This window comes from Fulmarus glacialis, unplaced genomic scaffold, assembly GCF_000690835.1.
Source record: "Fulmarus glacialis isolate BGI_N327 unplaced genomic scaffold, ASM69083v1 scaffold48075, whole genome shotgun sequence".
Taxonomy (NCBI): Eukaryota; Metazoa; Chordata; class Aves; order Procellariiformes; family Procellariidae; genus Fulmarus; species Fulmarus glacialis.
Genome location: NW_009211992.1, coordinates 1 through 21618, shown reverse-complemented (window position 1 = coordinate 21618; position 21618 = coordinate 1).

Sequence of the window (21618 nt, the reverse complement as noted above, 5' to 3'; positions counted from 1 at the left end):
TTAACACCTCAATACCTGTGTTTGTTAGCACTCAGAGCTTCTGGGCCTCATTCCTCACTCTCTTGCCCTTGAGAATGAATGTGAGAAGGACTTTCACTACCAGGAACAAGGGATTTGGTAGTTACTTTCTGTCTAGTTTGTATAGCTATAAGTAGCTATTTGTGGTGCAAGAATGTGAAGAATCAAGTTCTCAGATAGTTTAAGAGCAGTGTAGGGCAAGACAGCATGAATTCAGAAACGAAAAATATCTTACAGTGATATCTGGGGGATATTTCTTCTGGGAAACTACATGAAGAACTTTTCTTAAGAAGCAAAACCACAAAAAAAAAAAAAGAGACTGAGCAGGAAAGTATTTATCATCTTGATTTATTTTTTAATGATTGGCCTTATGAAAGCTTGGTAAATGTTTTACTGCAGCTCACTTAAGAAGGAATGTAGCGTGCCTATAAATAAATCCATGTTGATTATCTAGCGGGATAAGCTTCTCTGTCTCCCATGTTACTGATGCAATTCTCTGAAGTGTATCATCTCATCAGATATGATTAGATATTTCCTGTTGTCATGTGTAAATTAGTCACTCACTCCTGCAAATGTCACAGAACTTGTTTTGCTGCTTTCTCATTTATTTTTGTACATCCTATTGTTGGATTGCCCAAGACACCCGTTGTTAGTACCATTTTTTTATTCCTTGGGTTTTTTGCCACCAGTGGGCTTCTTGTACAACAAACTTGAAAAGTCTTATTATCCAAAGAAGCTATACTTTCTGGATCTCTTTTGGTGGAATTTTTGTATGTGGGGTTGAAGAATGTATTTTTAACAATAAAACTTATTGTAATATACCTCAAGATTTCTCACCTTTGCTTACAGCTGAGATGGTACCTGTGTTCATATGCTTTCCTAAAACTAACTACTTTACAGTCAATTGCCAGAACTTATGTCCTTATAAATTATGGACTGAGAAATCTGTAACATTTATAACATGCGGCCAACTACCTTTTTTTTGTGGGAAGTTCTTTTTTGTAAAGCCAACACCAATTAAAAAAAAAACTGCAAAAGTATTAGGAAGGTGATCACAGAAATTTGGCTGATATTGTGGGTGACAAATCAAGAGTCAAGTGACTTACCACGAAAACCAAATAGGAATGTCTCCTATATATGCGATTCTCACCTCCATCCATGGGAGCTGTGCACAAAAAATGGGAATAAAAATAACCTAACTAAAATGCTCTGAAATATCAAACACTTTTCTCCCCAAAATTTGTGATCTCTCCTGGGTTATGCAGACTGCGTTGCACGCTGCAGCCACTCTGGAAAGCAGTCAGTTGCTGCAAAGATTTACAGCGTACTTTAAATACTTGAGGGGGAAAGACACGTGTTCAAGGGGAAGGCAGCGGTGCAAAGGATTAACAGTGGGAGAGGACTTCTGCCACTTCTAGGTCAGCGCTCTGAGTCAAGCCTTGCTCAGAGCCAAACAAAAGTTGTTACTATCTCATGTCTGCTAGTCCATGTGAAATGAGTTAATGATCACAGGCCAACCCTTGGCAGACAAGCATCCCACTGCAAAATCACTCCCCCTTCTGGAAGCCTTATAAGAAAACCAAGGACTAATTGGGCATGGAAAATGAACTACCTTGTCTCCCCTAACCAAGGTCTTTCCAAGCTAAGGATGAAACCAGGTGGTGGGGAAGGGTAAGCAAGCAGCTGCTTCCCTGGCACTAGCAATTTTGAGGATAACCAGAGGACTTTAATTGGAGTGCTAAAACAATATCTTTCAAGCCTTGTAAACCCATCTGAAAAACAGGTACATATGAACAGCACTCTGTTTGGTACTATATTCTGAACAGTATTTGAGACAGATAGTTATGTTTGAATTCTTAAGAATATCTAGATTTGTTGTAAGAATTTGAAGGACCATTTTAGGCATGAGTTCTCTTAAGCCAAATCTTCAGAAATTCAAGGTACTGGACTGAAGAGCACAAACATCCTGCTTGTGTTGGGGCGTACTGAATTTATCAAAAGTGTGACAGAGACCCATATACTAGTTCAGCTTTGCAGGGATTTCTGGAGGTCCTCTGGTCCAACCTCCCCTGCCCAGAGCAGGACTAACCTCAGGTGGCTGAAGACCTGTCAAGTTTTGGTTATCTCCAAGGATGGAGATCCCTTAGCCTCTCTGGACAACTTGTTCCATCATTTGATTCCTGTTTCACACAGATACTTTGTAAATACGTTTATTTATAGCATTCAAGCTGAACTAGTTAGCAGTCCTGGAGCAGAGAAGTGTCAGCCACACTGCTTGCCACAATCAGCATATAAATACAAGTGATATCCTTTGCTACACGCGCTGTCACTCAGGCTGTCTCCTGTACCTCTAGGACATTTCTCAGAGTATTGCAGAAGCTTTGATGTAATTGGGAAGAATACTCCAGGGCACGGAACACAATTTTCAAGGTAATGCAGCTCAAATTTGACACACAGTGTTCTCCGGTTCTGTGAAATTTCAATACTTTTTTTCAGGAACTTTCCTATTTTCTATCTGTGTCTTTAAGCCTCCTCCGTAATCCTGTTTAATGTGCCCATGGGAAACTTTTTTTTTAGGATGAGTTCAGGTCTATATTGGAGAAGCCTTTCCTGGCATAATAATGACAGAGTGTGGGATTTCTTGTGACATTTTTATACTGGAAAAGTCCTAGTACATGTATACAATTATACCAGATAAATGGGCTTTCATCAGCATAGTGTATTTCACTTGCTGAACTGGCATAAGCCAGTCCAGGAAAAGCAGAGCTTCATTTGAAGGAAATTATCTAAATTGAGAAATCTTTTTCCAGTGTGAAGAGGGCACAGATAAACTGTCTGTGGCAATGCAATTAGTGAACTGACTTTTCTGTCCAACAGGTGGAGTTTTACAATCACCAATGCACAGATTCTCTCGCTATGCTGTTCATTCATTATAAATTAAGTTAGTCCTAAACACGCATTAGTACTGTTTAATATTGATAATGCCATATGTATATATGCATATATGAATGAATTATTAGCCTTTTCCATCTTTATGTAGTATGCAGGTTGTTAAGACACCCAAAATCAGCAGTGCTGTTTCTATCTTCAGTATATCTTGCTGAGACATTCAAGAAATTTGATTTTTTAATTTTTGTTTCCAATCACTCTAACATTACCTACAAGACAGACATCTTGTTTAAAAAGAACTTTGCTGCAAAAATATCAGAACACTTTGTTCTATCCAATATTAATAAGCTTTATATTCTCATGTATGTTGCCTGTTATTCATCTGATGTAAATGATCTTTCAGTCTTTTCTGCACTCTCTGCATCTTTGGTAGAATTAATAATACACGTCATGATTGTCCACCTTTTAATTACATAAAGACATTTTGGTAACTTCCCCGTTGTGATCCCATACTTTCAATAAGCTGAATTCTTATTTGTCTATTTGCTTAACACTGTACATTCTGCAGTTTTCATTCACTTTGCAACACAATAATCCTCTTACTGCAACTGTAAAAACACCTAAAACCAAATGCAACCGCAATAGCCAGGAGAGTGATCGCGGACGGAGCTGGGATGGATGGATGGATGAAGAGCTGTGGCCTGACAGCTGTTCCCCAGCCTTATCAGAAACTAGATCCATTCCTTTGGGGTTTAGTTCCAAATTCTCATGTTTAAGTCATGCTCCTTTATTGCATGCTCTCCTTCTGACCTGATGAATCTTGCATCGCTCTCTGCACATGGTGTAGCCAGGAGCACACCTGGAACACCAGGACTTCAGTCAGTCCCAACAGGTGGAAGAAGAAATTGAAGCTTGACCTCACACATGCTGGACATGTGTGCAACCTGGTTTGTTATTACATACAACATAGGTGTGGCGGTACCATTACCTGTATTATTGTTGATTTGAAAAGGTTGTGCCCTGATTATTCTTTCCAAGATGAGGTGCAAAGACCTGATCTCCAGGGTGGACTCCATGTTCTGGATCCCAGAGGCAGGGAGGAAACTTCCTGAAGCCTTGAGTCAGGTATTTGTGCTCTAGGTGAGGATTTTAAGCACGTTCCTGTACCTACCGTTTCCTGTTGGTTCCCCATTTTTGGGGTGTAGGACTTAAGGTATGTCTACCTCTCCCTATGCTCTGTGTAGGAAGTGTAGGTGATTAATTCTACGACCCAGATTCCATTCGAGGAGGAGAGCCCTAAAATTAAAATGTCGGGTATGCATTCAAATCTTTTGTTTAGTCCAGTTCATATTTCTTTTAAAACACTTGCTGGGCATTTCAGTCATTACATAATCTTGGCATTTACTCTGGGAATTGCCTGGGAGAATTATCTTCTGCTACATTTTGTACAAATACATTAAACTGGCATGGAAAAAAAACAACACACTGAGATGGGCTTGATGGAATACATCAGACAGGTGAGAGAGAGCCTTTAGATTTTCCCGATGCTGTCTGTTGAATTAATCCTAAAAATTTATTCAACCAGCTATTACAAAGCAGTAAAAAAGCTAAAGAAAAGAATAAATTGACTGGCATTGTCCATTACTGATCACATCTCTCCCTTTTGCAACCGAGGTTGAGAAATTGCAGCTTTAGCAGGTTTTTTTCTTTGTGGGTGTTCTCTTAAACCACGTATATTGAACTGGGTAGAAGCCAAATGTAGAAATGTCTGTAAATTATCACATGTTCCAGAGCAGTAATAATTTAGGGGTCTCTCTGACATTCAGAAGAAGAAAATATTAGTTGGCTAGAAATTTGTGTATCATAGCAAAGAGGCCAAGAAAATACTGTAAACACTGCAGGCAAGAAAATTAATAAGTACATACCATGCTGTATGCACATTCAAGTGCTACAGTCTGGCATGTGGTTACAAGTAGTAAAAAGGAGCTAGAATTAGGTTCTCTTCACTAAACTGCATTTATTAATATTTATATAATCTCTCAACACTAAATGTCAAGGTTATTTGGACGCTGGGTTCATCATTACTCACTCAGTGGAATAACATGTTGATAGCTGAAGGATGTCCAGCATTCTGAAATGGTGATCCATAATATTTTTCTTGCTGGGTAAATATGGATTTAGCTGAACTGGTGAAATCAAATCACCCATAGGGCAGTGGCTATGAGAACTAGGGCTGACCGTAGAACAAGAATTACCTTCAAATGTACTTCAGGGTCATCATATTTTTATGTTGGATCTCAGTGAAGCCAAGACAGAAGACAGGAGAAGCACACAGCCTACAATAGTCGAAAAGCCAGGGATGCTCCAAAGGCATTGATCAGCCCTTTTCTTGCCCTAGGCTTGCTTATGGGGACAGGGGGTTGCTGCCCATGTCTTTTAGGCTACAAGGCACTTAAACGACCTGTGCCAGCTTTGTGCTCAGGCTGACCACAAAACCCACCTGATTTGCTGGTTGCTACAGGAAGATGCCACAGACTTTTGTGGGAAAGACCATCCTTTCAGCCCCACAGTAGGTGTCACAAGCGCAGGCAGGATATATGGGGCAACCTAGCAAACCAGTGGAGTCTTGGCACATCTACACTGCAGGAAAATACACACTCAGGACTAGTGTGGATATGAGTTTTCTCCAGTGTTTCCTGAAAGTCACTTTTCTACCATTGAGAAAGACAGTGGAGGTGTGGACAAAGTGGACAGCTGGCACGTAGGATCAGACATGAGTTTGTGTTCACACTGCGCAGTGTAGGTATATCATGTGAATCACCTGAGCACCGGTACACCTCCATTTTTCACCCGTGTAGCCGATGCAAAAACGTTGGACAGCCATACAAATTCAATGGACATTCTTCCTTACAACATTATCAGCCACCCTAAAAAAGACATTCTAAGGAACACACAACATTACATGATTCAGCTGAGATTTCCATTTCTCTGGACGCACTTCTGGAAGAGAAGTGAAACTGCTATGTGTTAAATCCCTGACCATGACCTTGGGCTGCAGTGCTGAGCCCAGAGTGCTGAGTGCCAGACGCAGATGGGAGGACTACAGTCTCCAGAGAGAGCAGTGCCCTTCCTTTAGGGAATCTGCCCATCTTTTTTTATCTCCTCTTGTTCTTTAAACGCTCAGGGCTAGAACAAATTTTACACTTACCATTTAAGCTAAGTGCTTTGCAGAAACCACATAAAATGCAACTCCTTTTCCCAAAGGCTAAGATTAAAAAAAGAAGAAAAAGATTGATGGTGCTGAGTGTTTAATGGGTTGCAACTTAAGAGATCTGATGTGGAGAGGACAGCCACTTGACACTGTTTAGGGAGCATGGCCTTTGAAGGAGTCTGTCTGGAGTAGCGAGGGCTGGCAGCATCCTGAGGGTCCCCCAGGGCAGCAGGGCAGGGTCTGGCTCTGCTGCGGCATCGCTGGGGCAGGGACCAACGGCCCCAGGGGTCTGACATGGGGTCCTGGGCGAGGGCAGGGTGGGAGGAGGCCAGGCAAGGGCAGTATGGCCCCATTAGTGCCCTCAGATTTTCAGATGATATATCCAGAGTCACCAGATCTTCCTGAAAACCTTGGTGCCAAATCTAAATGACAATAGTAACATGCAAAGGAAGATACTCTACGCACAGGGAACGGCTTGCCTAGGAGGGACTTCGGCTGTGGCTATACCGACTCATTTTAATATGTGATACCTCGTAAAAGTTTGCAGTCTTTTTGTTCTTTAAAGCCTGGAGATTCAACTTGACGTGCAGTTCAATAAGCAGCCATGGGAAGTAACTCCAAAAGGGGCTGGTGTTCTCAAAGCAAAACATGCAGCTTCAGCATCTGGGACGAATGGTGATGAGAGGGGTAAATTTTAGTGTCAAAAAGACTAGGAGATTGAAACAGTGGAATCACAAGAATGGTCAGATCAAGAGATGGTATATTTAAAAAACCAGTTTTTTCTAGAGAAAAAAACTAGATTTTTGTCAGCGCACAAATATGAGAGAAGTAAGAGAAAGAGAGATTATGATCCCTAGGATGTGATTCATGCTAGGGAACGGAGCCCTGGAAAAAGGGGGTGTGGGACACCTTTAGTTTAAGAAGTTTGTGTGCTACCCAGACTGTAAAGGAGGCTTCCCCTCTGTATATTTTAGGTCACTGTCTTAGAAGAGCATCTTGGGCAGTACACTAATGTCCATGAGTTGCCTACGAAACAGTGGGGACCAAAATGAGGCTCTGAGGGATGCCAAGAAAGATTGAAAGAATAGCTAGGGGGTAGAAGGAGACCCAGGTGAACAGCGTGGAAACTATGGGAAGGAACAGAAAACCATCCAGAGTATAAAAGTCAACAAGTATGAGAGGAATCATAGAATCATAGAATCATTAAGGTTGGAGAAGACCTCTAAGATCATCGAGTCCAACCGTCAACCCAACACCACCATGCCCACTGAACCATGTCCCTAAGCGCCACATCTACACGTCTTTTAAATACTTCCAGGGATGGTGACTCAACCACTTCCCTGGGCAGCCTGTTCCAAGGCTTGACCACTCTTTCAGTAAAGAAATTTTTCCTAATATCCAATCTAAACCTCCAGTGGTGCAACATAAGACAGCATAAAGCACTTGAAGCCCAGCCAGGAAAATATGTGTTCAGACTCTTTGCGCTGTTTCTGTTGCAGTTGCTCTGTGAATAAATATCAGTTTCTGGCAAAACTAACACAGTTTACAACATTTATACAGATTCATACATTTCAAAGAATACAGCTAGACATTTTACTACTGCTCTCTCTTATTCTTTTCCCGAGTTAGTCCCTATGACATCCACAGAAATCAATGGAAGTAGTCCTGATTTTCAAAGATGTAGACAAGGCTGGAATCTGGCCCAGGAACATATATTTCAAAATACCTAATTGACATTGGATATGAAAGCCGCCTAAAGAGGTAATGGACTCTTTCAGTGTACGAATGGGTCTGTGTGTGCCCTACCTGCTGCTTGCACAGCAGACACTGTGAGAGCTGCTAGAAGAAAGACAGAGACAGCAGACAACCAGGTTGAACATAAGCAGTGATACCAACAGGGTTTGGGCAGCACCTGTTCAGTGAGCCCGTTAATTGCCAAAGGCACTCCACTGTGAGACAAGTTTATGTCTGCCCAAATTTTTCCTCATTGAACACGGAGATATTTTAGAATTTTTTACGGTGTTCCCATGGAAACTTCCCCTATGTCACGCACGTTTCCTTGCTACAGGCCACATCCTATTTCATCTTCAGTCATTATTATTATTATTAATGTAGACGGCGGTTGCTTTATGACTGCCTTGCAGCTCTATAGCTTGCACGGTCCTAAGACCACCATTTAAGATAAAGATTTAATTGTCCTGATTGTTAGGATTTGGTCTGACATTTGCTTTCTGTATACGATATGGCAAGGAAAAGATCCTCATGGGCTTTGTTTGCCAAAGCAAGCAGACTGTTTCAAGTAAAATGTTATAAAACAGCAGCTGATGTGGTTTGCATAGGATGTTCTCATTCAGATGTCTATAACATTCTGAACTCCTAATATAACTAGTGAGGGGTCATTAATTGTAGCTTTAACAGTTGGGCCTATTATAGGGCAGTATCCACAGGACAAATTGCTGTTTAGTGTTGTAAAAACCTGTGTTTGGGAAAAAATGGCCAGTTCTGCTTTTTTTCATTTTGTCTAGTAACATTCCAGCTGTAAACATTTTCAGACAGATGCTCCCATAACAATCTTCTTTTTTCCATATATTCCTTCCAGAAATTCTTACCTGTCGGACCCAGGTCACTGTAGCCCAAGATACTCTTAACTGAGTAAAAGCATATATATATATATGCATGTATGTACATAGGTATGCTTTTAAATAGCTGCCGTTCTGCTATTGCTTGGCTAGAAATATGGGGTTTAGCAAAATACCCTCAAAGAGGAAAAGTATATGAATGTGTTGATGAAAATCAGTTTAGATCTGGCCAAGTTACAACTTGCTGAAAATAACACTGCGCAAAAGCAATCTTTTTTTAGAATGAGCACCTAAAATTGAAAAAATTCTGCACTTGTGTGCACAGCTAATAGAATCACATATTTTCTCCAATAACAGCTGTTTCTCAAACAAGTCACTGTAACACACAGCTTTTTGTTACATCTCCTTCCAGTTCTTTCTAATAAATAGCGTTCTGTTTCCATATGTCATATGCACAATATGTAATAAGATAGAAGAAAATGTTATACATTTATATTTCAGATACAGAAACAGTGTGTCAGTGTGTAGCTGTGCGATCCTAAAGAGCTAACAGATCAGATAGAGATTTGGTCAGGACTGATGCCCCGTTTCCTCCTGCTTCTACAGGAGGATTTATCCTGGCTTCTTTATAACTTCAAGAGGATGGAAAACTCTACCTACCCCTATTGGCAATGCACTATTGACAAGTGTCTGCCTGGTTACAGTTTCTTATCACCCACAACAGAGCGTGAGAAACCTACAGGCAGGGAGAAAGAAGTTAGACAGCAACTCCAGTGATGCTGCTTTCCCTGTGGTGGGCTGGAAAGCGGGAAATTAAATAATGAATTGTCTTGTTGTTTCACTATATTGCAACAAGAGAAGTCCTGACATACCTCCCTTTTACATGTGCCTTTAAAATATTTTTTATCATGTACCCTTATCTTTTTGCTAAAACATGCAGTGCCAGTATTTTCAGTCTCCTTTCAGGGGAGAGAGACATTGCTGCATCTTTATCATTTTTCTCATTCTTTTCTGAGCTTATATAAGGTACAGTCTCTCTGAGGTAGAGCAATCTGTGTAGTACAGTGTATGCAGGTGAAGCTGCACCACTGATTTGACTAACGGCTACCTTCTCTTCTTATTTGCATTTTTTTCCTCCTGAGTCTTAACATGGTTTTGTTTTTCAGTGCCTAGCTGCTCATGAGTGTGATACAGCTTTTGCTACAATTTGTTCTCTTCATGATAAGTTGTTGGTCTCTTTTGTCAGGTTGATAGGAAACAGAAGCCAAGCCTGTGATTGCAGGCAACTTTTTAATATCCAGCCACAGAAGAGGGCATCTATATTGACAATGCACCCTTAATCTAGGTGGTTTTATTGTCAGTTGTATAATTCTAGTGTTCCCTGAACGTATTTTTGAAGCAATACAGAAGACATCATAGTGGAAGGAAAAAAAAACCTTGAGAGAACTGTACTCTATTGGAATTGTTGCTCTATCGAAATTAGCAGCGTAATAAGATCAGGATGAGAAACATCTCTCCTCCCAGTCTTTCGTGGATCTCCTGCTCTGCAATAATGTCAGTATCTTCAATTTAGCGAAAGAGCATTTTCTTTAACAGAAAGGAAAGATGACTTATCCCATACTCTTTTTGAAACTGCAATAAAATACAAAATAAATTTTTAAAAATATGGTTCAGAAAAAAGCAGGCAATCACACATAACTGGTTCTGAGGGTTTTAATCTCCTAAAGCAGTGACCGGAAAAACACAGCGCCTTTGCTTAGATCTAAGTCTCTTTCTGACTGCAGTAGAAGTAAGATTATGCCTTTTAAATTATTTTCATACCTCCTGAATTGTTTTAGAGAAACACCCAAACATACTACCTCTAATTTCCTCAGGATATAGCGTCCAAAAAACATGAAACTGCATCCTGCGTTAGGATGCACAACCCATCATGCAAGATAAGACAAAGGCATATAATTACAAATTATTCTATTCCATAAATATAGCTTCACTGTTGAACTACCTTTAAATACTCATCTTTATCGGGAGGTAAGGCAAGCTCAGACACAGTTCGAACAAGTTAGCTACAGTGTTACTACACTTGCCACAGATCCCACAGTATTATAAGAGGGATTCATTAAAACAGAAATGTTATCTCAAGCCTCCTGCTGTACTGCTGTATTTATACTCTAAATGGAGACCTGGAGGACACAAATCTATGCCCTCTTCGAGGTCTTTCTTAAATCTACAGTTTTGCAGCTACGACAGACCATGGGTGAGTATAGTGTCCAGGCAAGAAAAAGATATTCAGAAATAAACTGAGATGACTCTAAGAACAATTTAACTTAATGTAAACAAAAAGGCTCCTGAGCCTTTTATTAATGAAAGTTAACTTTCATTAACTCTAATTAATCAGAATGAATTTTTCTTCATTCTCCAATGCGTTTAAAAGTCAGATTTTCTTTTAAAATGTATTTTAAGTGCCACTCCATTTATCTTAGATGCCCAAAGTTTGCCGGCTCTCTGCATTCACTCCAGATCCACTGTGGCTATATACATTGATACATACCATAAGTTGGGTTTGGACTGTAACATCCTCCACTAAATTTCACAAAAACAATTTGCACAAACTTGCATAGCCCTGGGCCCTTATCATCTATGCATGACCATCTAAGCTAATTTTAACTTGCAGAGTTTCTTGAATACTCTGCAAATCTCTAGTTGCCATGGAAACCTCTGCACCCCAGCATGCATGTATAAAACTTCCGCAAGGAAAACCACACAGGGAAATAGTGCCTGTTTTCAGGTTAAAGGCTAGTTAGAGTTTACGAATATTACATATCTTTAAATCATCAGTATTTATGCATTTCAGAAAATGACAACAGAATGCATGAAATGGTACTGGGTAAATGTCCCACAAAACAGAAGGAAAAGCATGCTTTGCTATTGTCAGCCTGGACCACACAATAACAACTTCGCAAAATTTTCATTAAAAAATGACCAGCCCTTATATAAAAGTCATCTTGTCCACCCTTATCATGCTAAGGATAAGAATTAAAAAGAACAATTATGGTTTTACTTGTCCTTATAAAAAGTGACTTCTCCCAGGCAAACAGGCAGCTGGAATTTTGAAATGATGTCTCAATAATAAACGCTTCAATAAACTTTATAATACTAATCTGAACAAAAATCATCAGCTGAAATAAACAATGCACATAGAACCACATTAAAGCATTAGTCAGTGTCCATAAATGCATGCTGTTTTTGGTGGTTTTTTTTAGCAAGGGCAGGCTAGCGATAAGCAAGAGAGACACACCACAGGAAAGGGGAAGACAGAAGGAATATGAGCCAACTGAAATGCTCTTCCAGATGTAGCTTATCATGGGGCATCATTAGTACCCACTTTTAGCTCAAGTTTATTCTTTCTGTATTGATTGTATCAAATGGTTAGGTCTGGGTTTTTTCACCTTCCCTTTATATTGGAAAATATAAAAAATATATTCTAAAGCATTATAAGCAGAAAAAATTGGTTAACCAATGTAAAGGTCACAAAGGATATCCTATATGCTTGCACTCCACTGCTTATAGCTAATGTTGTTTAAATTGTTTTGCCTTTTACCACCCCTCTGGACTTTGCTGTTCTTTTAGCGGGTTAAATCTAGATTTGAATTGAGGCATGCCTGACTTCTGTTCCTGGTTCTGACACTTTCTGACTGTTTTGGATGGTTCATTTAACCCCTCCCTCTTCAGTTTCCACATGTGTATAATGGGAGGTCACATTATCTATTTCCAGTGGGTACTTTTGGTTTAAATTAATTATAAAGCATTGCAAATAGATAAAACAATGTCTATACTAAGCATTATTGTTATGCATATAAATATTATAGCTAGATTGAAAAATGAAGAAAAAGAATGATATCAAATCAAGAAGCCACATATAATTTATAGTTTGTATGGTTCTTTGTAAGCTAATATAAGAATTTTAATTGGAATGGTTATAAATTTTTTATATAAAATAATGAAAGCAATATCTGTGGCACAGAGCTCACTAAGATCCATTAAGAAATAACACAAGAGATAATCCTCTATCAATTTCAGTAGATTATCTCTTCCTGATAAAATACTTCTTCATTGATTTCTTGCCTAAAAAAAACTCCACAGGGTCTTTCCAGAAGAGATGCTTACCAACTTTTAACTAATAGCATTACAGCATCACTTCCACCTTCTCTATCAGTAATAAAATGTAACAAAACAAATCATCTGCAATGGAACATCTGCTATGGAATATGAAACTGCTCTGTTCACCTTTATGTTAATGGGCAAAGGTCATGAAAAATGGAAACTAATCCAAAGTTTTTAGCAATTTTCATATACATCCCCTCTGATTTGAAAATGGGCTCACTGTTCTGAAAGCATTTGGTATCCTTCATACCAGGTTGGGTTTATACAGCTGTTTTTCAGTCCATCGGATGATGATGACATCAAATACAACAAAAACAGAACACACCATCAATATCACCATCAGCATCTTTTTTATTATTAAAACTATTGTAATTCCAGTCTGTACCCCAAACAGAGATGTAAGGAGAGAGTTATGAGATGCTGAGCGTAATACATGTTCATTTAGAAGTTAGACCTGATTAAAAGCTGTTATTCGGGTCAAGAGACTTCTTTACTGTAATGCTACAAATTCAATCACCCAGCTGAAAAGACACAATGTATAACAAATGTATAAACTCTATAAAGTTCTTTTTTTTAAAAAAGGGTGACTAACGTGCTGGCTTGAATCCTGACTTGATAAGGGTTACACTTGTTTTCTTTGCTATTGACCATCCAATGGAAGAGGGTGACTCAGTAAGTCCTTTGATAATCCAAGAGCCTAGAAAAGCAACGGTGTCTAGCATGATCCCAACAGATTCCATCTAAGAACCAGGAGGGGTTTTACAAGCAATAGTGAAATAACAGTGAAATAAGGTGTCAGGGAGGTGTATTGTATTTTGGTTTTACAGATGGAAAAACTTAGGGAAAGCACTGTACCAAACATCAGACAATGCATCAACAATAAAACCAATACAGAAGCCCAGAGTCCCAACAACTTGAGTTAAGAGAACAGTAATTTGCAAATTCATAGCATGGCCATGTATGTTGTGAAGAAGTTGACATGCTGAATAATGCTATGAAGATGCAAATTACTGTTTTCTTAAAACAAGATGTTAGGACTCCTGGCTTCTGTGCTGAAGACGCTAACTTCCTGAGTAGTTTGAAAAATTGTTAAAGTCAGAAACATACACTGAAGAACATGTCAGGAGACATCTTAGTAACTTGTGGACATAAAACTATTTTTAAGGGGTGGGAACATTGTTCTTGTTCTTTTATCATGTGCCTATGCATCAGACAGGATCTGGAGTCATGTTGCAAAAGGAAGGTGACAAGTGAGGAAGGGGAAAGCTCTTCTCCCATAAATGTTTGCTTGATCCAGTAGGAGAAGGTTGAAAGAGGAAGTGCATACAGTATTCCCTCTACGAAGGCTATTTTATAAACTTTCATAGTCTTTTTCTTGATAGTTGCTCAGCTTTTTGTCTGTTGGTCTTGGGATTTTTTTGGTGAAATCACTTTGGTAGAGGTGGAGATGGAGTGAAGGAAGATGTCAATAGAAATCATGTTATCATGCTGTATTGAGTGTACATGCTGTATCGGACACTTTTTTGCTGAACTGAGGCCAAAGTGAATCCATTTGGAGGGTAAGATCTTTACCTTTTGACAAGCAGCTACACTGCTGCCAATACCAATTTGAATGTTAGTGTATGGGTTTGTGCTTAATGTCTTTAGCTATATGCTCAGCTACTTAAATTCACATATTTTTTCACTGTATGCATAGACTCTTTTGAACCCTCAAACATCTGAGCAATTCTCTGGTTCAGAAACAGTCATGTGCCAGATAGTATTTAATAACTGCAACCACAGGATACATGTCACTGGGCATCTATACAATCTCAGCATTTCAGCCTGCAGCGCTTGTGAAGCTCAGCCCGAGCAAAGGTGCAGAAGTCGGGGTGACTGCGCCAGGTATGAAGGAGGGCCAGGCTGCACAGTCAGACCATGCCAGAGGAGGGGAGCAGCATCTCACACCCACACCAAAGGCAGCAGCTTCCACACTACCCTTCATTTCTGCACTGGTAGAGAAAACTCCCTCTTCCCACTTTTGCCATAGGAGTTCTTGCATGTGCTTTGCACCCCGGTGATGAGGAGCCATATCACCAGACTTTACATCCAGTCTAGACTGGAGATGTTTTTCTCTACGTTCCTCACTGCTAAGTGATTGATTGCTCTAACATCCTCATCCTCTCTCATTCCTCCTTTGTCCTTTCCTTCATGGTTCTTTCTTTTTATCCCTTTCTCCATGCAAAAATAAAACTCTCTCTAATTTTCACATTATTAAATCCTCTACCTTCAGCTCAATCCTTTATAATGTGTTAAAATTTCCATTCCCCAAAGAGGACAAAAAAACCCCAAGCACCAGTATGACATTTTCTATTCACAGCCAGATCCCTCCCCTTGTATGTTGTATAAGGTTTTCTCATCTTCTCTCCATCATGCCTGTTTAAGGCTTAAGGTCCCTGAGGCGCAGAAGTTGCTCATGGGTGTCCCAAGCCTAACTGGGAGGATCAGTGCCACTCTAAAACTGGTATTAGAAGTACATTTGTAACAATGATACCTAAAGATTGTAATTGAGTAAATTTGTTAGTGATTTGCAAACATAATATTGAAAAAAAAAGGCAAGAGTGGCAAAGCTTAAAACCTTACAGCTAGTTGCTGAAGACATCTTTAAGTTGAAAAAGAAAGGAATAAAGAGATTCATTAAAATCTTGGACAATTTTTACCCCCAAAAATGATGGCATAAATCTCAGCACTAGGCTACTTAGTTAAAAAACATACTGATACTCCTCATTAAAAAGTTCGGTGATCTTGTAATAAAACCTACCTCAAGCAGAAGTCAGCCTAGCAAAAGCATGCCTCCGAGGAGGAAAAGCACTCCTGTCAAGTATAGTAAGGCTGATGAAGCTTAATTGTGACTTCCTACAGTGAATAAACTCTATGAACTGAGATGTGGTGAGCTTGGGAGACAGCGGATTAGATGGATGAAGCAAACGTTTTGATTATCATCATGTGTACACTTCTTGCTGAAAGACCAGAGCAGCTCCTTTTTAGCAACTCATAATTCCTATAGCCTGCGTACCTGCTAAGTAGAGAGGAGAAACTGGGGGATGCTAAGTTTAGTTTACTGCTACTGCAGAAATTATTTTAGACATTCACTGCTGTTTCTCATACATCAGAAGCAAGTAAATGACATACAGAAGATGAGTGAATTATGTCCTCAGAAACTGTGTGGGTTTAGTTTAGCTTTAATCACAAGCATTTGTTTACACGGCATCGTATTACACTTCAAACCCCAATCTAAAGCATTCTCAGCAGCTCTGATGTGTCACACAGTCTCACTTGATTGTCGATGCTTGAAGAGGAGCATCTCTTAATCCAGATTTTAACTTCACATATTTTTCTCTACCCCTTCCACATAGTCTCACTGCGTGGTCTCACTCCCTTTCCCGCATGATTCTTCTCTTTCTTCTGTCACAGACTTTGTCCTTCCTCCAGCCTCAGTATTGGACTTGACCTGACAGTGCCATGGGAAAAAACGGGTCTAGGCAGGAGCGGGCAGTCCCACCCAGCCGGCTCTTCCAGCTCTGAGGCATGAGGTGTGTGCCACAGGGGCTTGTACTGGAAAAAAGGCAGAGTCCGAGGGCTAGAGCAATTCAACTGTGCGTGAGTAAATACAAAGAGCAGCCTCCCACATGACACCAGGAATGGCATTTGATATTTTTGGGTTTCGTTGTTTCCATTTTTATTTATGCTGACTCTTCACTATAAAGCTTCCCAGCCACTTCCTTCACATTTTCTTCCACTCCACCTCCGTTCAGCTGTCCTCAGCATGTATTCCTTCTTTCTTGCCTTCTTCTCCCCTGGCCTATTCCCCCATCTTTTTTTCCTCTATACTTATCTTTCTGTCTGCTAATTCTCATTAAAAAAATTCAGCCCCAGGAACTAAAGCATCCTTCCTTTTACTTCATGGAGAAAGAACTGAAAATTGTGGAAGTAGCAAGATATTTTCACACAGCCCCTCTGCTTGTAGGATTTATCCTTTCCTCAAATCCTTTCTCTCTCTTGACCATTTTGTTTGGAACAATTTCAGAAAATATGAGTTTCGTTATGGCCCCTTTTTCCTAGGGTGGTTTGCATGAAGATGGTATTTTGTGATGAAAGGCCATGCAGGGTGGTCTATAATTCACTACAGTATGGTCTTCCAGTTGCAGCTTTTCAACAATGCAATCCTTAGAATATAAGGATTATATTAGATATGACCTATCATAGAGACCACTCCAGCTAAGAGGTGATGAAGGTGTGAATGAAATCCAGCTTATTGCCCACCACAGTGGGACAGAAACTTTTAGCCACCTGATGATCATAGAAAGTATTACTCATGAATACACTGTATGTGATAAGGTAATAGTTTAATATATGTCATTACTCTTTGTAAGATCTGATCAAGTCATTTAGGGGATGCAAGTAGATGTTGAAGAGGACCAAAAAAATGTGGATGTTAACACTGAACACTTGTACATTATCTGTTAATTGTTGAACATAGAGTTTCCACAGCTTTCATTAGAAGTGATCCTCCAAACTATTGTGTTGCTTTCCTTCTTATTTCAGCTTCTGTGAAACTCAGGGAGAAAGGGTTATCCATCAATACCAATAAAGGACATAAAACAGTAAGAATGGGCAAGAGTTTTCCTTATGTGAACAGATGACCATCAGAGACTTTAGAGAGAGGAGTTCTAATACAAGAACTCTGAATCTGTCCACTTGCTCTAGGGCTGAGCTCAGTTTTGCAACACAGCCCCTTTTTCTCTTCCGTCTCCTGCACACTGCCTCATATGCAACACAACAGCCGTGCTCCTGCTGGGTTTCAAATTGCTCAATGGGTACAGATTTGCATAAAAGCAAGGAAAAAAAGCACTGTGACCATGTGGCGTGGAATATACAGGATAGCAAGAGATGGGTATTTTAAGGGAAATCATAGTGCAAAAGCCAGCTGCTGTGTGGTGCAGATGGCAAAGCCCAAGTCAGAGTTCAAGTTGCCTTCGGTGGCAGCTGTCACACAATACACCGCAGCTTTATTTTCTACTCCAGCTTCTCAGATTATCACTGACGTCTTTGAAGACATGCTTGCATAGCCCAGCTGATAAATGTCTTCAGTGTTATGGAAAAAAGCAATTATTTGTTTACAAGATAAGACATGTTTTGAAAGTCTGTATTCAGTAAATTATGAAGTACTATAGTCTGTTTTGTCATACTCTGGTTTTGTGGTTAGAAAGTAAGTTTTGGTAGCTAAAGAAGAAGTGTTACAAAACAGCCCCATTAAGCAATCATGTATTCAGATGACTGTACAAAGAGAGACTAATTCCTGTTTAGATTTATTTAAGTACATATGGTGAAATAATACCATTATCTTAAGTTTTCATGTTTTTCTTACTCTAGATGTCATAACTTCAACCCACAGGAAAAATGGGGCACTACTTCTATTGTGTCAAGAAAACATGGCAAATACGTGGTTCATACAGTGCTGACTGGCTGTTTTACTAAATAATTTCATGTTCAGATCTGGTATAGAGCCAGAGATACTAGCCTATACTAACTGCTTGGCTGATATAGCACACAGCCCTAACCCTCTGACTTGGGATACTCTAACATGCTGATGTTCCTCTCACAGACAGGACCAGCACAGTTAGCTCCCATCCCTTCCTTTGCGTATGCAGCCTTTGGTGTGAAGGTCATTTCAGGGATAAGCGAGGTAAGTGGTGCACCTCAGGGTGCTAGTTCCCAGGTTGTCCAGATCAAGGACCTCATTTGGGAATGCCATTACTCCCTTCTAGCTCTTATAGCTCAGTTTCTTCAAGAAAATGAGGTTTTCCATGAGAAAATAAGGATTGGGTGAGATGAAGGAAGGTGTGGTGAATGATGAGATCTTATTCTGACATGGAGGTGACCCATGAGCAGTCAGGGTATGCAGTTGGAGTTACGAGCCTGGAAATGTTCCCAAATCCCCCAGGATAGACATAACCCTGACCCGTTATTAGTATTTCAGTTTATCTCAGGGCTGGGGCCAGACTGGACTGATCCTGTTCTCAATTACAGTGCTGTAACAGTCCTTTGGATGAAATCCTGACTTTACTGAAACCTGCTAAAACTCCCCCAAGTCCTCAGCAGGACTAGAATTTTAGCCTTTATTTTATGATTTTTTTTTTCCCTAAATACATATCTATGTGTATAAAAGAAAGGAATCAGAGATGTTGCTGTTCTATGTCCGTTGATTCACTGAACACGGTTCATAGATTTGCTGTCCTTCTACTCAAACCAAGAACTGAGGCCAAATATTCCTTTTTATTTAAACTGAATACTGTGATTTTCAAAAAAGAGTCACAATGTGTTTTTTCATAATAAATTGGTATTAATTTTTTTAAAAATCTAGTTGACAATCAGAACTTTTTATTTAGAGTTATTTACAGTTAGTAGTTTCTCAATAGTAATATTTATGTCTCAGCTGGGGAGGAGAACCACCACAGTAGCAAACTGAGAATAAGATATGAAAACTACACTTGCTATGACAACTGTACTAGCAAATTGTACTAGCAATCTTTTGCTATGAGTGCATGTAAAACTGTGTTTAGAGAAGGACCTCACCATCTGTATGTTACACATATTCACTAATTACAAATGTCTAGCACCTGACTCCTAAGTATCCATCTGAGTTCTCAACCACCTTTTTTTTCCTACCTCTCTCAGTATTCTTTTTACTTTACCTGAATATGAAGGTGAATATATTACTGTTTTCACAGATGTTAACAGTAAAAATACTTGTTATTTCTCATTCTTTATGTTTATATTAAAGATACTGTCATCTGTCTCAGTAACAAAATCTAAGCTCAGCGTGTAACCTGAGGGAATAATCATAACTTTGAAAGACAAAGAATAAACTTATCATGTGAGGAATTTGCAAATGAATATCCTTTGTTCATACTGTTGATTAGTGACTATATATGAATCACCAGATGTAGAATTCAAGAGAATAGATTATCATTTGTCTAAGATCATATGGCATAAGTGCACTAGAATTTAAAGTAATACTTATTTCCAACCAGTACTCCTCTGTTTAACTGTAACAGAAGCATATAGTAATCACACCTCAAAAAACTTGATTGTGTTGAAGGCAGCAGTTTATATCTGCTAGTTTCACTTTTTGCTGGGTGAATAGAATTGTGGTAGTGTAAACTCCTTTCAAAGTAATTTCTTTCTGTGTTTAAATAAATATTGAATTCCTTTAAAATCCTTAAGTCATAAATTATAAAAAATACATTAAGAAATATATCACATTTTAAAAGTCCTGATTCTAACTTCTGATTTCCTCCCACTCATTTTAAATCTCATAAAATATTCAAAAATTTTAAAAGCGAAACGCTTCATTTACATAAAAGGAAATGGGGTCTAGATATTGTAGATTCCATATGCTGTATTCCTCCAAAGCCAATATGTATTTGCGGTGCTTGTTTTGCTATGCACACATGTATATAGCACTCTAATGCCAGGAAAGATCAACATGATAATAGCTGCAAGCACGTAATAAAATTCAGAATGCAGAACACGTCTGCGCATTACTAAAAAAATTAACAAAAAGTCTAATACAGTCTTTCCTCCATCCTTCCTCCAGTAAGATATTAAACAAAATGTTGGTGGCTACACTTATTCTGCAAGCTATTGGAAGATCACATTTAATGCCTTTGCTAGCTCAAGCAGAGCTTGATATCCTTTCAATCCAGTTTGCCTTTCAGGCATTTCTAGAGATACTTACAGTCTCTGCACATATATAATGCTTTCTGTCTGAAAATGAAACCATTATTACAGTGAGTTTTCAAAACTGCTGAACTCTTAGGCAACTGTGCAGCCTTCAGTATTTTGAGGAAAACTCATGTTATACTTGTTCTGCATTTTTGTTTTTATAAGAATTGTGAACAGTTCAACAGTGGTTCTGTGCACATGGAGATACACAAAAGGTACACATCTGTAATACTCAGAACATTAATGTATATGGAAGACAGACTAAGGACCATATGCTATTTTCTCTTTATTTATAGGGTATAGAATTGTTAGCAGGATTTTTGTTAGCAGCACTGCAGTTAACTTATAAAGTATTTAAATCAATGTGACAAAATAGCACAGACATACCCTGTGTTGTAAATCCCCCCACTGGCCCTCCTATTCTGTTAGTTTATTGGGGGCATAAAGGAGCTGAACTTTCACAGTGTAAAAAGGTCTCCAGAGTATGTCCGATATCCCGACTTTTATAGTTTTCTGAAAACTACCCGTCAAATCTTAGGATGACCTACTGGTATTGCCTTTATGTTGTATTCTTTCTACATTACCATAACCATAGTTCTGCTATAAAAACTAATTTTTTGCATTAAGTACAATAATTTTTTTAAAGGCATGATGGACATAAATGAGTGGTTTTTAGATCCGAGTCTCCTTTTTGCACAGTGTAATATTCACACATACAGGATCTGTCCTAAAGATTGCCAACCATTCTACTGTTGCTAGATCCTTTTTTTTAATCTTGCAATTCAGTTACACTCTAAAGCTTCTCTTATCATACTGACATTTTACGTACGCAACTCATGGCACTGACTTTTTTCTCCTTTCCTTTAAGGTGGGCTATCACATTATGCTGTTGATATACTGTAGTAGTCATAGAATCATAGAATCATAAAATCATTAAGCTTGGAAAAGACTTCTAAGATCATCTAGACCAACCATCAACCCAACACCACCATG